General features: G+C 38.0%; 2 non-coding genes across 2 annotated transcripts; both read left to right on the plus strand.

Annotated features, from left to right (window-relative positions):
* The first annotated feature begins 6,854 nt into the window (after window positions 1-6,854).
* On the plus strand, window positions 6,855-6,935 carry TRNAL-AAG. Its single transcript has one exon. It is a non-coding gene; the product is annotated as a tRNA-Leu (tRNA).
* Window positions 6,936-7,012: 77 nt separating this feature from the next.
* Window positions 7,013-7,086, plus strand: TRNAI-UAU. The gene has a single exon. It is a non-coding gene; the product is annotated as a tRNA-Ile (tRNA).
* The last annotated feature ends 7,561 nt before the right edge of the window (window positions 7,087-14,647 follow it).

Here is a 14,647-nt window from a genome sequence, read left to right on the forward strand (position 1 = left end):
CCTTCACCCACTTGGATTTCCACGTGCCTGGCTTCACTCACTAGGTATTTCCATCTACCTAACTTCACTCACTAGTATAGGAGGATCTTGCGGCCGGCTAGAAGGGGGGTTGAATAGTCATGCCTCCAATTCGATTGCTTCCTACGTATTCATTAGTTGCGCAGCGGAATAATACAAAACTAAATACGAATACAAAAGCTAAAAGCAAAGAAAGAATAAGCAAACCAATACAAGTCGATGTAACGTGCTTCGGAGATAACTTGCTCATACTCCGCGGCTGTCCGTAAGATGGACAATCCCTCAATCCGTCAATGGATTAGTCCCCGACAAACTCCGTCTATCTCAAGTCGCTCCTTGTGGGTGGAGAGACCTCACCACAAAACTCACCAAGATCTCTTGGATTACACAAGCACTTGAGAACTCTTGTGACTAATAATTAGACTTTAACCAAGTCTAATTTCATCACCTTGGCCGGCCATCCCAAACTCCTTCTTATAGAGCTTGGAAGAAAATATCCCTGTTGTTTTACCATTACCAGTCGACTGGTCCTTGCACCTGTCGATCAGTGCCAGCCCAACGATTCTCTACCAGTTGACTGATACCATGAACTAGTCGACTAATCCCAGCCGTTTCGAGCATAAAACCTCTCTGTGCCCGCCACCAGTCGACTGATCCCAGTATCAATTGACTGGTACAACCCTATGCCTAGGGTTCCCCTTCCCAAGTATATTTCTCTCGTACTCGGATCCTCACGACTCACTTGACTCTTCTTTACAGCTTTGACCTCTTGCCTGCAAGCCTACTTCCTTTGACTCTCATCTCTCGGATGCATTCAAGCCCACGACTCATCCCCAATGTCATCCTTCGCGTATGCCTCGAAGTCACTTCCCTCAGCCCTTGTCCTTGTTACCTTGTCCATGGTCCCTCAGATGCCCCATCCTTCACCGGACCCGAAGCCATCAAGCTGAGTCATATGTGTATCCTGCAAACCTGCACACTTACATACACATATCAAATAACAAGGGTAATCCTAACTTAAACTCTTTGTCCAACCACCAAAATACATTGTCGCACGGACCATTGGAATTGCTCCAACAACTAAGACTTTCCACCTGCCTGACTTAACTCACCAAGACTTTCCATCTTTTTAGCTTCACTCATTGGAAATTTCACCTAACTTCACTCACTAAGATTTTCACCTGGTTTCATTCACTATGATTTTCCCACTGTCCGGCTTCACTCACTAAGACTTTCACTTGCTTGGTTTCACTCACCAGGACTTTCACCTAACTTCACTCATTAGGATTTTCACCTGGCTTCACTTACCAGGACTTTCATCTGTCTGACTTCACTCACCAGGACTTGCCTTTGCCTAACCTCCAATTAGAACTTTCCCAGTCAAGTATCCGATTAACCTTGACATACTTGGCTCTTCTTCACATCAAACTGGTTAAACCTTGCCCAGAGGAAAATTGTACTAACAATCTCCCCAATCAGACGATTGTACCTACAATCTCCATATATTGTCAAACATCGAAACTCACACATCAAGACTCAAACTTGAGCCAACTCAAGCTTAGTCAACTTAGTCAACCTTGACCCAGGGAATATTACACCAAAAATCTTTCCCTTTTTGATATTTGATAATACTTTTAAGTTAGGCTAATCTCATAGCCTCAACTTCTTCTTCATGCAAAAGCATGAATGAGGGTTTCCTTTATTCTCTCCCTTTCCTAGAGGGTAAATGCCCTCTTTAGGTAATGAAAGTCTAACTTAAACTCTACATTCTTCCCCTTTGGCACACATCAAAAACTCTCCTCCTGAAGAGTTACTCATACGTTGTTCACAACCTCACATGTTGTCCACAACACCACAACGAAGGTTCCATACCCTTCATTGTCTTCAATGCTCACCCTTGAGCATTAACCACTTAACAATGTTCATCCTAGAGCATTCATCATTCCAACAATGAACATCACATACCCTTCATTATATTCAATGCTCACCCTTGAGCATTAATCCACTTCATAATGTTCATTCTAGAGCATCCATAACTCACAATGAAGATATCTACTCTCCATTATTTTTCAATGCTCAACCTTGAGCATTTACTCTAACGAAGGTTAACCACCTTTTATGGTGTTTGAAAAAAATTAATTTTCATGTCCTTAAAGAGTGACTACCCCTAAAGACATGCTCCAAATTTCTATCATTGCACCAACAATGACTTGGAATCCCTAAACCTTTAGGAAACCCAAAACTTAAAGTTTTGAGGTTTAAAAGATTCAATATTGAAACCAACCTCATCCTAAACTTTAAACTATTGTTCCTTAACTATTCCTCCTTGTTTTCATCACAAAAACTACCCTTAAATGTATATAAATATATTCCAAGGGGTTAGGAGTGGTTAAAGAGCTAAAAATATCTTAAAGTGTTGAAATCAGACTTTCCCAACCAAAATCAGCCTTCTCAATCAATTGGGGTTGGGACTCAATCAATTGACGTCATTTCAATCGATCCACTGATCGATTTTACAAGCTTCTGCTCGTGGAAAAACTGCTTGAATCGATCGACTGATCGATCCAGTAGAGTTGAATCGATCGGCTGATCGATTCCGCGAGTCTCTGCTTACTAGAAACTCTTTCTCAATCGATTGACTGATCGATTGAGGCTTCTCAATCGATCGACTGATTGGGTTTCTAAATTTCTGAAATCCAATTTCAGTCCAAATTCAGAAATGCCCTAAGAATTATACAAAATTCTAAAAATCATGAAACTTCTTGTAGACATTATTTAATGCATATATTATCATGAAAAATAGTTTTCTAAGAAAATACACCTTATTTTCAAAGATTGACACAAAATCAAAAACTTGTAAAAACTTCAATGTTTCTTCCAAGTTTGTGTTTAACTTTTTAATGATAATTACTATCAAAAGATAACATTCACCATGATTTTCCAAAGTATATTTAAAATGATTTCCAAAATCAATTTCCAACTATGTTATTTGGGCTCAATGTATATGACTTATACATTAGCTTTCCCAATGATTGGAGTACACATAACTATGTGTTTTGATGAAATCAAAACTCAAATAGATGAACTAAATCAACATCTTAAGTCTTGTTCATCATCCCAATATCTCACTGGTATCTAATGTGCACTAAAATACATATAAGTCACCTTATAGTCTATGTGAGATGTAGATTTTGATTTTGCCCTAAACTAGGGATCATGTATATCTATTCAGGCATTTTAAATTATGATCATCCACATAGGATGTCACTTGTTAGTAAATGACATTGTCCTTAATTATAAGGAAATTAAAATAATGCATGATGATTTTATGTCATACATCAAAATAAGTAATTTTTAAAAGAAAAATATGCTTTAGCTACATGATGTATGTATAATATGACATGATATTTTTGTATATTTTTCATAATAAATATGAATATAAAATATGATGTCATGGCATATGATGGGCAAACAAAGCATGACAATTTAGTAAAAATAAAATATACCTAGATAATCTATCTAAGTCTAGATGACCCCTATCTTCTTAAAGAAAATATCAAAACCCAACTTGATATTTCTTTTGCTTTTTTCTATTTGTGTCAATTAAAATTAAGTCTAATTCCTCAAATTTTGGCACATTTTATTCTTTCAAAGAGTAAACAATTAATCCTTTTCATTTTCATAGGTTAACAAAAACCTTGAAAATGCCTCCAAGTTTATCAAGGTTGGGTTAACCACCCTACCCATTTAGAGTTGACACTCTCTAAACTCATCTAGGGTGTACAGAATATGCTCCTAAGAACCTAAAACCTATTGGTGCTTCTTGTGCGTTCTAGGTATTCACTAGGGATGAGTTCCCTAAATACCTTTCTAATAACCTTTCTAGGCTTCTTGGAAGTCTTGGTTACTTTCTCTAGGTCAACTCTAGGGATAGCTTCCCTTGTGATCTTTTTGGTGACTTTCGTTTACTTTCTAAAAGTCTTAGTCATATTGGTCTTGACAAAAATACTTCTAGGGATAACTTTTCTAGTATCTTTGACTTAACCCCTAAACTTAGGGTTGATTTTATAACTATATGAAACCCTATGATATGAAGCCACATCCTTCTTAGTCTTAGGTTTGTACCCCAAACTTCTACAGCCATTTGATGGCTTTTGTGTTCCTAAGCCTTGGTTATGCTCATTTCCCCCCTTGATATTCTCCATTCTTTTTAGTGTCTTTTCCAATTTGTCAAGCCTTGACCTCAAGGCTTAGTTTCACAACCTTAAATCTTTAGATTTTGTTTTTTCTTGATTCCTATGAACATTTTTATTTTTAGACCTATACTCAAAATTCTTAGAGTTCTTGCCCAAGTTTTTATCTACCTTTCTAACCCTAGGTGTGGTAGTCTAAGCATGATAAGCTACATGCTTTTCCTTAATTTTATCATGATTCTTATTTTCATGATAAATAACATTAAAATGATATAAACTAGACCTAGCATATCTTTTATCATGTGTCAAAGGAATTGGTTCAACAAATGATACCTTGAGTTTCTTTTCAGAAGCTCCCCTTTGACTTGAGTTTCTTCCTTTGACTTTGGCCGATTTCTTCCCCATAGGACATTGACTTCGGTAATGTCCTTTTTGATTGCAAGAGAAGCACACAATGTACTCATTGCTCTTCTTTGTCATGGGGCCGACCTCCTTGGCCCTCTCTTTAGCCTTGGGTATCACTTGACCCTTCTTCTTGGCCAATTTAGAACACTTACTCTTGTAGTGCCCTTTTTCCCTACACTCAAAGCAAATAATATGACTTTTATTATTAACAATTGAAATTGTTATACCTTTCCTTGTAGGGGTGACACATGATCCTTCATATGATTTTTCTTGACTTGTGGAGGCGGTATCATCTTCCTCTCCATTTGACCCGGAAGTAGAAGCTTCTTCTTTCTTCGGTGTTAATGAATGACGCTCCCTCTCAATTCTAGAGGTGGAGGCCTCTTCATCTTCATCCTCTTGCACATGAAACAAAGAGTATGCTCCCTCTTTGCTCTTCTGGTTGCACTCCTTTGAAGATGAAGCTTCTTGGACTTCTTCTTCAGGAGTTGAGCATCTCTCAACTTCGCAGTTCTCTTTCTCTTGGTCTTGATCCAATGAGTCGCTCTTTTTGGATTTTTCTTGGTTTAATACAGTGGAGGGGATCTCATGGATTTTAGCCAATTTGCTCAATAGCTCCTTGACATCCTCAAATTCTCCCACTTGCTTTAAGATGTTGCTAGGCAATAGATTGACAAATAGCTTTGTCACTTTATCATTGGCCTCACATCTTTGGATTTGCTCTTGGCTCCACTTGCTCTTCTTGAGAATTTTACCTTTGCTATTTGTTGGAGCTTCAAAACCTTCCATGAGAGCAAACCATTGCTATATCTCCATCATAAAGAAGTTTTCGATTCTTGATTTCCAAGAATCGAAGCTTGTCATGTGTATGGTGGAGGCACCCTTGTGTCATATCCAAATTCATCTTGGAATATTGAGCTCTTTTGAAGTCTTTGACTTTGTCAAACTTGCTTTAACTTCTTCTCCCTCTAATTTGTTGCCCTTTTCGATGATGATTCTAGTGAAGAGCGATCTCACTTTGATACCACTTATTTATGTCGATTTGTAACTAGGGGGTGAATAGCTCATCATGCTTCATGGGCTTGCTTCGTGATGATTTGCAGCGGAATAAAACTCAAAGCAACCTCTCCAATGCTAACACAACAGATTTACTTTATCCACCTTAAGAAGAGGTGACTAATCTAAGGATCCACACACGACACACTCTCCACTATAAAAAATACTCCTCGGTAACTATCGGAGCTGAAGAAAGCTCGTATAACACTCACACAACAAGATACAACACACGCAAGAAGGAAATACAAGAATACAAAATAAAAACCGCTTCTTGTTTAACCTTGTTGATGTAGATCGCCTCTTGAACCTTGGAAGTGTAACAACACTTGTCCCCAAGAGCTTCCAAGAACTGGCGGAGAGTGTCGGAGAAGATCGGGTGCAGTGGAGAAGAAGAGTTGCAACGTTTGAACTTGTTGTCGCCTTTATATCTGCCCTTCTAGGGCTCCCAATCGATTGGACCTCCTCTCAATCGATTTTCACGTCAGATCCCAGCGATCTCAGCCGTCCAAAACCTACATCCTATGCAACGGTCGTATCCCAATCGATTGGGGAGACTTGAATCGATCGTCTGATCAATTGGGAATGCTTCTGTGCGCACAATAAACGATTAATCGATTGGAGAGACTTAAATCGATTGTCTGATCGATTGAGAATACTTCTGTGTGTGCGATAAACACCCCCCAATCGATTGACCGATAGATTGAGATACTGTTTATCGTAATATTCTCCTAATCAATCGGCTGCTCGATTGAATTTTGATCTAATTATAATCAATCGATTGATTGATCATCCTTAACTTACTTAACTCGAATTCAAGATTCCCAAATCCAATTGGAGAAAATTATTTTACAAAACATTATCGTAAGATTCGGTAGATGTCTGATTAAAAATATATTATTTCTTTTTTCAACTTTATAACTCATGTGATAGTAAAATCATATATTTTATCCTAATCCATCATTCTGACAGTCCCTCAAATTATAAGGAGATAAATAAAAGCAGTTAAAATAAATTTGACCGATCGATATAATTCTGAGATAAAAATAAGAATAAAATGAATTTCCCGTTTTTCAGATCCGCAAGAAATAAAATTTACGTGAATATTAAAAGTTAGATTTAGAGAGAGAAACAAATAAACAATAATATATTTATAATCTAATATTTTTAAGAAACGTATATCGTGTTGAGATGGCCGAGTTGGTCTAAGGCGCCAGATTAAGGTTCTGGTCCGAAAGGGCGTGGGTTCAAATCCCACTCTCAACAGACTTTTTATAATTCTCTTGACTATTATCCAATTTTATTTTATATATTATTTTTAAAACGTTTGATTAAACAGATGTGGTCCCGTAGCTCAGTTGGTTAGAGCGTTGGTCTTATGAGCCGAAGGTCGCGGGTTCGAGCCCCGCCGGGACCATTGTTTTTTTTTTTAATTTTTTTAATAAATGGAGGTAACCTTGTGGGTGCTCAATATGCTTTTGGTTTCTTGGAACAGTCAGTTAGTTGTGCTTTGGCAAAGCTTCTTTTACTTCTTTTGCTTGTGTTACTCCTGAAGGTGTATTCGATCTGTTGGTCTTCACTGATATGGACGTCGCCATTCCATTCTCTTAGATCGAGAGCGATGCAAAGTTGATCAGGAACCCACAGATGGTAAAGCTGCACTCCTTTGATACCAAGGTAGGATTGTGTTTTTGATCTACTTCTGTTTCATCTGGTTTGTTGTCGACATGATTCAATTCAGATTCATAAAATCAACATGCTAGTTTCTTAGAAGACGATGAGCAGGATTAGCGGTATCGTATACGATCTAGTACATGGCTCGATCACTTGGAGATGGTGGCATTCCTTTATACTCATCAGCTTCGTCCATGTCTTCTTTTGTAACTCCGTTATCAATGATCAGGTTATTGTCGCTTGGGTACCTACTCTGCCATGGCTCCCCACAAAGCTCAGGGTTGCTACTGTAGGACAAGTTAGTAAGGGGCTGCTTGTTTGGAGGGTTTGGAATGAGAATGAAATGAAACTTGGTTAGAAATGTTCGGAGCCAAAGGTCTGTTGGCGTTTCTCTAACAAAATTGTTATAAGATAAATTTAAGACATTGAGATAATTTAAAGCAGACATACCAGAAGGAATTCCTCCTAATCAAGTGATTATAGTTGACTCATTAATTCGATGTTAGTTGGTATATTTCCTATGAAATAATTTGATGAAAGGTTGAGGTTGTGAAGGTCATGAAAATTTATCAACTTTCTAGGATTGGTATCGGAGAGATTGTTATTGGAGAGGTCAATGCTAGTGACAAAAGCAAAAGAAGTGAAATCAAGTGTTAAATCCTTTTCTATTAAGATGATGTTCTCTATATGAAAGTTTTCAAAGATGTTCTTCTTGTGAAATTTTACAAAAATGTTGTTTTTTATATAATACTCATCAGAATCTGCTAGATCGATTTTACTAGTATTAAAATTAGCAAAGTAAAGAGGTAAAGGGTTAGAGAGAAGATTGTGAGCAAGATCTTACACTTGGAGAGAATGGATCAATGATAGGCGCAAGAAGATTTCACCGATCGATAAACTTATTAGACCTCAAAGAAAGGACTCATAAGGACGACAATCTCCTTTCGATCCAATTGGGTATAGCACCGAACAAATCATGCTCACTGAAATTAATAACCTTGAGTTGCCTATAGTGTGAAGTTATACTAGATAAATTATTGTTGTTCAATTACAGTGATCAACATGAATGTTTTGGGATGTGTCGGAAAATTTGTTGTTGGAAATGCCAATGATATTCAAACTTTATGAATTGTCTCAATAATTTGGGAATGCTATAGATAAATCATTGTTGGCGAAGTCCACAATTCGCAGATTCTTTGCTGCACAAATAAAGGATGGGATGTTGCTATTTAGTCTGTTGGACACAAAAAAAAAAAAAAAAATCAGAGTTATCATGCTTCAGCAAGTTCCCCTATTATTCATTTATGATAGAGATTAATTATAGTTAGGTTGCAGAGACTCTCCAAGACATCAGGTAATTCTGTAACCAGACATGTACACAGAAAGTACTGAAAGCCTTGAAAATTTATGACTTTTGTACATGTCATCTGGCAACGGAATTGTTGGAGTCATATCTGTTACGTGGCCTTAGGCAATCTCTGCAACCTGAATTTAATCTCTCTATTGGAAAACAAAATAAAGGGAGCTTAGTGATTTCATTGAACAAATATCTAGATGCAACAGAAGCAAATTGACTCTTCTCGATCTTAGTTCTAATCAATTGAATGGCTCAGTTCTAACATCGTTAGCAAAGTTAACCGCATTTGAGTACTTAGGGCTGTTATAAAATTACTTGGTTGGAGTCCTCACGATTACTAATTTGTTCAATCTCATAACTTTAGATGTATTGGATCTATCTATGAATAATTTATCAGTCGAGATGAGTGAAGGTTGACTTCCTCCATTTCAAGCAAGTCTAATATGTTTAGTGGGAACGTTTTTCCCATGTCATACCTGTTGGAACTCCAAGATTATTTTAGTGTAATCAACAAGTTAAGTTAGGTCCTGTGTATTTTTAACCTTGTGTCTAAGTGTACAAGAGCTTAGGAACATAAGTAGTCGAGCGGAAGATGCAGCTAGCAAGAAGGACGACACGTGGTACGTCCGAGGAACGAGGCGCTACGGAAGAGTACACCGGCGGACGAGAATGAAGCGTGCGGTGGTTCCAAGGGACGAGAAGCCGGAGTGGAAGACTACTCGAGGAGCAAGAGACGCAGCTAGCGAGAAGGTCGGCACGGGGTGCGACCGAGGGACGAAGACTGCGGATGAGTACACTGGCGGATGAGAATGAAGCACGCGGCGATTCCGAGGGACGAGAAGCCGGAGCGGAAGCCTGCTTGAGAAGACCGGAAGTTGGGTTTGGGTGAGCCCTATTTCGGATTGCAGAGATCACCCAAGCGAGCGGAAGACTCGGTCTAAGGCAAACAGAGCCGGAGTAGAAGACCTAGACTGGAAAAAGTCAATGGGGTTGACTTTTCCTCCGGGGCGCTCGGAACTGTCCGGGGTGCCCGGAACAATCCGGGGCGCCCAGAACAATCCGGGGCACCCGGAACCCTCCGGGGCGCTTGAAACCCTTCCGGGCGCCCGGAGTTGACTTTTTGACTAGATCGCTTTAAACACGATCTGAACGTTGGGAGATAAAGTTTTATCCCCCCATGGTGCTCGGAATTCCTTCGGGGCGCCCAAACAAGGTTATAAATACAGTCTTGATCCCGAAGTTTTTCAACAACTCAAGCAATTCACTTCCAACACTTGTATGCTCAGTTTCTTGTTAGCTTCTTTATTTCTGCGCTTCAATGTTGTAAGAAGCTTATCCGTCTAAAGAAGTTTTTAGTACGATCATCTTTCTTGGATTAACAACCTTTCCGGTTGTAACCAAGTCAAATCCGGTGCCTCTTCTTTTTGTTATTTTCTGCTTAGCTAATTTATGCAAGTGTTAGTTTAAGAAAGTTCGAGAAAGGTTTTGCGTTTAATTTTTCAGGCTATTCAACCCCCCTTCTAGCCGGCCGCAATGGTCCAATAAGTGGTATCAGAGCCAAGGCGCTTCAGGAGGACTAACTGCCAATCGAAGCAAAGATAATGGTCGGACTAAGTATCTACCCGTCGAAATTAGAAGGGGATTTTGCTACCTGGAAAAAGCGAATGCAGGTATTTTTTTTACAACAGATTTTGAATTAATTTTAATAATGGAATTTGGTTTTATAGCTCTAGAGGGTAAAGAAAAATATCAACGGACGAAAAAGGAGCAGGTCGACTACGTGGCGAACGGAAAAGCAGAATACCATCTGCTAAGCGTTTTTCCGCCACAAGAAGTCAACCGAATCGGCAACTACAACTCCGCGAAGGAACTTTGGGAGAAGTTCCTCGAGCTGCACGAAGGGGCGTCTGAAGCCAAGCTCCCTAGACGAGATCTACTTCGCAATCAGCTCACCAGCCTGCGACTCGGGGAAGACGAGACAGTTGCACATCTACACTCGAGAATTAATTAAGAAATCGTCACCGGACTTTCGAATCTCAGAGAAAAGGTAAGTATTCGAGATTCACTCAGGTACGCGTTGAATTCTTTTTCGAGAAATTCAAAATGGGCGTCACTAGTAGATGCATTTTATATTTCAAAAGACTTAGAAAAAATTTCATTAGAAGAATTCTTTTCTACATTTAAAGTGCACGAATTAAGATGTGCAGGTACCAAGGAGCCCAAGAACAACATCGCCCTCAAAGCATCGAGAGACGAACCTGAGTCGGAGTCTTCTCTCGATGACGAGGAAATGGTAATGATGATAAGACAGTTTAAGAATCTTTGTAAATCTAGGAAATCTAACCATCCGCAGGAGAAAAAGAAAAGGACCATCCGTTGCTACCACTGCGACGAGGAAGGGCACGTCAAGGACAACTGCCCCAAGCTAAAGAACAAGGACAAGGATAAAGGTAAGAAGCCTATCTAAAAGCGCAAGGCCCTAAAGGCGACGTGGGACGATACGTCGTCCGAATCGGAAGTCGAGGCATTCTCCGGACTTGCATTAATGGCGAGTCATCAAGACGATGACTGCGAGTCAAGCTCTTTTGAAATGAGCATCGAGAGCATCGATGAAGGGGAAGCCATGTCGGAAGATAGCAATGGTTCAGGGGGAGACACGGACTACGAGATCGACAAGGTCAGTCAGGTACGATCTCTTCCTCCCGATAAACTTTTTAAATTCGTTAAATTATTAACAAAAGATTGCTGCAAATTAGAAAGAGAAAATAAAAATTTAAAAGTAATACTAGTTAAATCTTGCCCTCTAGAAGATTTAGACAAATCAAAATTAGAAAATGAAAAATTGAAATCTGAAAATGAAAATTTGAAAATTCAAGTAGATAACTTGAAAAACCATGTATGCTCATCTAATACAAATTTTAGAAGACTTAACAATTTAAATTGGTATTTTCGATATCATAAGGGATAGATTAGAATTATTTCAAAGAAAAATATTCCTAAGAAATTTCTAGTTAATCCAGTAGGTCGGAACCTATATTGGGTTCCTAAGTCTTGTTTAACTTAAATCTTTAATCGAATTTAGAGCTTTCAGTGAGAAAATTAAACATTAAAATATCTCTATGAGGCTTTTTCTAAGGAAGTGGTTGTTGTTCCAATAACCAAGAAGGCCTAGTCTCTCGCCACGATCTGGAAGCCAAAATATTGAAATAAAATGTTTAATTAACTTTCTGATAAAATACTTAGATTAAAATTTAATAATGCTTTGAAAAGTTTGTTAAACATTTTAAAAAATTTTTTTGTGCGTAAAAATTTTACTTAAAAGTTAAAAGTTTTTCTAAAATTAGAAATTTTTGCTTAAAATATTTACTTAGAAAAATTTTCAAAATTTTTTTTAAAGTAATATTTTTTTTTACTTAGAAATTTTTTTGAATAAAACTTTTACATAAAAGTTAAAAGTTTTCTTGAAATTTCTGCTTGAAACCTTTACTTAGAATAATTTTCAAAAATTTTTGTAAAATTTCTTAAGTCAATTTTTTTTAAAAATTTTCTTACTTAAAGCTTTTCCTAGAATTTTTTTTTACTTAGAGTTTTTTCTTAGAAAATTTTCGTACCTAAAGTTTTACTTAGAAATTATTTTTTAAACTTAGAATATTGTTGCTGAAAATTATTGCAAATACTCTAACTTAGAATTTATTCAACTTAAACTTTTGTTAAGAAAGTTAGAAATTTTTCTCACACTTAGATTTTTTTCGGAACCCCATTTTTTTGTGAGCAAAGGGGGAGAAAAAAAGTCTAAGTCTAGGGGGAGGTAGACCATAATTTAAATTTTCTATCTTTTTGCACTTTATTGCAAAATTAGTTAGTTTATTTTTTTTTTTTGTCTATTTACCCTATCTTAACTTGGGTTGCTCAGATCAGAAAGGGGGAGATTGTTGGAACCCCAAGGTTATTTTGGTGTGATCAACAAGTTAAGTTAGGTCCTGTGTATTTTTAACCTTGTGTCTAAGTGTGCAGGAGCTTAGGAGCATAGGTAGTCGAGCGGAAGACGCAGCTAGCGAGAAGGATGGCACATGGTGCGTCCGAGGGACAAGGCGCTGCGGAAGAGTACACCAGCGGACGAGAAGGAAGCGTGTGGTGGTTCTGAGGGACAAGAAGCTGGAGCGGAAGACCGCTCGAGGAGCAAGAGACGCAGCTAGCAAGAAGGTCAGCACGGGGTATGACCGAGGGATGAAGACTGCGGATGAGTACGTTGGCAGACGATAAGGAAGCACGTGGCGATTCCGAGGGACGAGAAGCCGGAGCGGAAGCCTGCTCGAGAAGACCGGAAGTTGGGTTCGGGTGAGCCCTTTTCCGGATGGCAGAGATCACCCAAGCGAACGGAAGACTCGGTCTGAGGCAAACGGAGCCGGAGAGAAGATCCGGGCTGGAAAAAGTCAATAGGGTTGACTTTTCCTCCAGGGAGCCCAGAATTGTCCTCTAGTGAAAGAGAAGTATGGGAAGACATTCCCTCAGGTCACTCGCAATTATCAGCTACTACAAGGTTATTGAATATGAAAGCCGAACATCATTTTTCTGAAAGATATTACAATAATATAGGTCAATTGATGTCAGAGTCGTTTCCTGCTGACAACATAATGACGGATAGTTTTTACAGTACAAAGAAATTGGTTAGAGATTTATGCTTGCATGTAGAGAAAATTCATTGTTGTGTAAACAACTGCATAATATTTTGGAATGAAGACAGCGAACTGAGTGAATGCAAAATTTGTACTCACCCTCGTTATATGTATCGTACTCACATACTAGGGAAGAAGAAGAAAAATCTTACTTGGAAAGTGATGTATTACTTTCATTTAACTGTTAGACTTCAATGCTTGTATACATTTGTCGCTACAGCTTGTCACATGATGTGACATCATGAATATTAGCATGAAGGAGGAATTATGTGTCATCCTTATGATTCCTCTGCATGGAAACATCTTGATACTATATTTCCCTCCTTTGCAATGGAACCACGTGATGTGAAATTGAGACTTTCCGTAGATGGATTTCAGTCATTTAGTCAGTCGAGACAACAATATTCACATGACCAGTTATATTAATACCATATAATTTACCACCATGGATGTGTATGAAAGATGAATTTATGTTCCTTACTGTGCTTATTCCTAATCCAACCAATCCCAAGAAGAAGATAGATGTTTTCTCGTAACTGCTAATTGCCAAATTAAATGATTTATGAAATGTAGGGTCAGTGACTTATGATTTTACAAGTTAAACCAATTTTAGATTGCATGTTGTATTATTATGGATGATCAGTGATTTTCCAGCATATTCAATGTTGTTATGATAAAACATGGGTGGTAAATTAGCTTGTCAACATTGCATGAGAGATTCTGATATATTTTTATTACCTTACAGTCGGAAAGTATCTTGGTTTGATAATCACCATAAATTTCTACCTGTTGATCACCTTTTCAGGTGAAATAAAAAAAAATCCTAAAAAATGTTGTAGTAAAAAAACCTCCTCCAACATATCATACTTCAGGTGAAGAAATTATTGAACAAATAGATAGTTATGAATTTCTATAAGTATCTCAATCTAGTGCCAATGAGATAAATAAATACATTGTTCGGATGTGCAAGTCTGGTTGGAAAAAAAGGAGAATTTTTTAGGAGCTCCCCTATTGGAAGTATCTATTCATTCGACATAATTTAGATGCCATGTATGTTGAGAAAAATTTCTTCGATAATATCTTCAACACTGTAATTAATGTGCCTGGATGTAACGACCCGCCTTCTACTACTAAGCTGTAAGGCCGATCGCTACGTAATGCTGTGCTAAATTACTATTGCGGAAATCTGGATTGATTAAAATTTTACTAAACTGATTACTGTAAAATCTGAACTTAATACTCTAGGTGTACCTAGGAGTTGTACACATGCT

Source organism: Zingiber officinale, chromosome 5A (genome assembly GCF_018446385.1).
Source record: "Zingiber officinale cultivar Zhangliang chromosome 5A, Zo_v1.1, whole genome shotgun sequence".
NCBI lineage: Eukaryota > Viridiplantae > Streptophyta > Magnoliopsida > Zingiberales > Zingiberaceae > Zingiber > Zingiber officinale.